Below are 2763 nucleotides of genomic sequence, written 5' to 3'. Positions count from 1 at the left end.
CTCTTCTAATGGGGATGGCTTTCGTTTTCACAAGTCCCTCTTTTGTTTGGAGCTGTAGCACTGTCTGCCATTTGTTCATTGAGTGCTCTATGTATTTTATGATAATTGGTGCCACCTTGTTTATGGCTAGTGTTTATTATTATTATTATTACTATTATTATTATTATTATTATTATTATTATTATTATTATTATTATTATTATTAAGGTTACTGCCTGGAATCGAACTCAGAATCTTGGGGTTAGTAGCCCACGCTCTTAACCACCACTAATAATAATAATAATAATAATAATAATAATAATAACAACAACAACATCGAAAAATACCTTAGGAATGAGAATCCAGGTTCGAAATTTCCCCAAGACACCTGATGAAGGCTGGAAGGTATATCAGCCGAAACGTTGTGTTAACAACAAACAAGATGAGGACAAATATCCATCAATTGTAAAATTATGTGAATAATATAAATACATTTTTCTTTAAAATGTATACTGATAAACTACTATTATTTTCATAACGGAGTTGGTTTGATTCTTAAAGATGATATGATATAAAATATGTTTACTAATTATTCCTAATTTACACTTATTCAGAATAATCAATGTGTATTTAGAGCTATTTGCCATTTCAGGAGAAACGCTTAATTAATAAATTTAGAAATCTTATAATGATATGAGAACTTAGGTATAAACTATAGAATATTTCTTTCCCTGTTTTAAATTAAAAGTAATATCAATATTATCTTTTATATAATATATTGTGTTTGTGATTCTGCTGTTTTTGAGGTATCATTACAATAATACATCATGTAAAAATATTCTAGATATACTATTTACCAATGTCACAAGATTTTTCTTAAGTATGGGCCTGATTGTTAAATTCTCAATGTAATGAAATTTTTCAGTGGGCTTAATAGTATTTGAATACTAAAAAAATTCTGCATGTACGAGCATATATGGATAGCATTCGCTTGATATATGAATGTCAAGAATCATCTTCAGCTTCCTTTCTTTATAGCACTGTTTTTTAAAAATAAAGTTGAAAATCTCTTAAGCCTATGAAATTCATGATAGCTGTACATATTACTAGAGATAGCTTACAACGTGATAATTAATTCATCATCATGTTGTAAGCTATCCACTAGAAAAAGAAATATAAGTTAATATAAACTACGCATACAAATTTGTACACTTCAATTTCATCATGTGGTCACATAAAGACGTCAAATTACATAGCATTATTTTTTATTCCAAGTGGCATTGTTAATGAGTAGTAGAGATTTCTTTGTTTTATTCGTCCGGGTGAGAGTGCTGTTCCAGTGGCCTTTGCAAAAACTCTGAAATAAACCAGCAGTGATCTGGATAACGTCTATGTTGAACTGTTGAAAGTTGAGGATTGCAGAAAAACATGGACAAGTGATCATCTGGTAAAGACAAATCCTATGGTAGAGGTGACCACAATATGGTCGGCGATAAGAAGAGAAAGCTGAATGCTTGAATGGATATGATACGAAACCAGCCAACTCCAAGAAGCAATGGCCCATATAGTACAGGTAAGAATATTGAAAGAGAACACATCACATTCACTGATTCGGATATAATAGTTATACATCTAAACGCTGTGAAGAAACGTCAACAAAATTCTTAGGTTTGTTAATGTGGTCAATCTATAAAGCTCGCATGTTCAGGCTGCTTTTAATAAATTTTATCTCACAAAAGATACCCCTTCAGATGACATTGTTTACAACTTGTTGTATAAAGCTTTTACTGAAAGTTTCGAGTTCCAAACAGCAAGGCTCCAAGATTAGTTTGATGGAGGCAATAAAAAGATAGTTCGGTTTCTTATCAGAAAGAACAAGTAGATATGACAGTGTCAGCTCCTAAATGAACACCATAACCGTCAGAAGATGATATATAGTCATTAAAAGATAGTTGTACTGAAAATGGTTTGTATTAATCGAGATGAGTGATGGTGTACACTCTCTGCAGATATGCAAAATGCTGTAGACAGCATAAATAACAGAGTCTCTTAAAACAAGCTTTTACAGGAAAGATATCAATAATATCACCACTTTGATTTCGCAATCGATATAAATTCGTACTTCAATGGAAAAAATGGTATTCGATGGAAAGAGATTTTCCAGAAATATCTAATATTTCTACTGTCGACATAAGGTGATAACTAACCTGTCAAGAGAGATATGGACAATTTCTCTTCTCTTCTGCGTTCAGAGTCAAATTTACTTCCTACAGCTCTTTTGCGAGAGACGTCCTACGACACAGATGCCCTTGCCGATTTCGTCCTAGAAACTGAACCCAAGCTTCTTCCGGATCAACGGCATGTTTATACTATTGTGACTGATCATGTGCACCACAGGAAAGTGGGTTTGTTTATCTTGATGCTCCAGTGGGTACAGGCAAAGTCTTTCTAACGAAGCTCATCCTATCGAAGGTCAAGACGCAAAAGAGCATTGCGGTTGAGGTCGCATCTTCAAGGATTGCTACAACTTTGCTGCCTGGCGGCAGAACTGCCCACTCCACCTTTAAGTTGCCCCTCAATTTAACTAAGTCAGAAACACTTACCTGCAATATAACCAAGAACTCTGACCAGGGCCAAGTGCTGAAACGCTGTCAGCTTATTGTGTTGGACAAGTGTACTATGGCCCACAGGGGAGCCTTCGACACGTTAAACAGAACCCTTCAGGATATCAAGGGTTGCGAAGCCCCCGTGAGAGATGTTACGCCTTTGCTTTTAGGTGACTTT

The sequence above is a fragment of the Octopus bimaculoides genome, chromosome 20, assembly GCF_001194135.2.
Source record: "Octopus bimaculoides isolate UCB-OBI-ISO-001 chromosome 20, ASM119413v2, whole genome shotgun sequence".
NCBI lineage: Eukaryota > Metazoa > Mollusca > Cephalopoda > Octopoda > Octopodidae > Octopus > Octopus bimaculoides.
The sequence above is the reverse complement of the archived record's forward strand: the minus strand, read 5'-3'. Positions refer to the sequence as shown.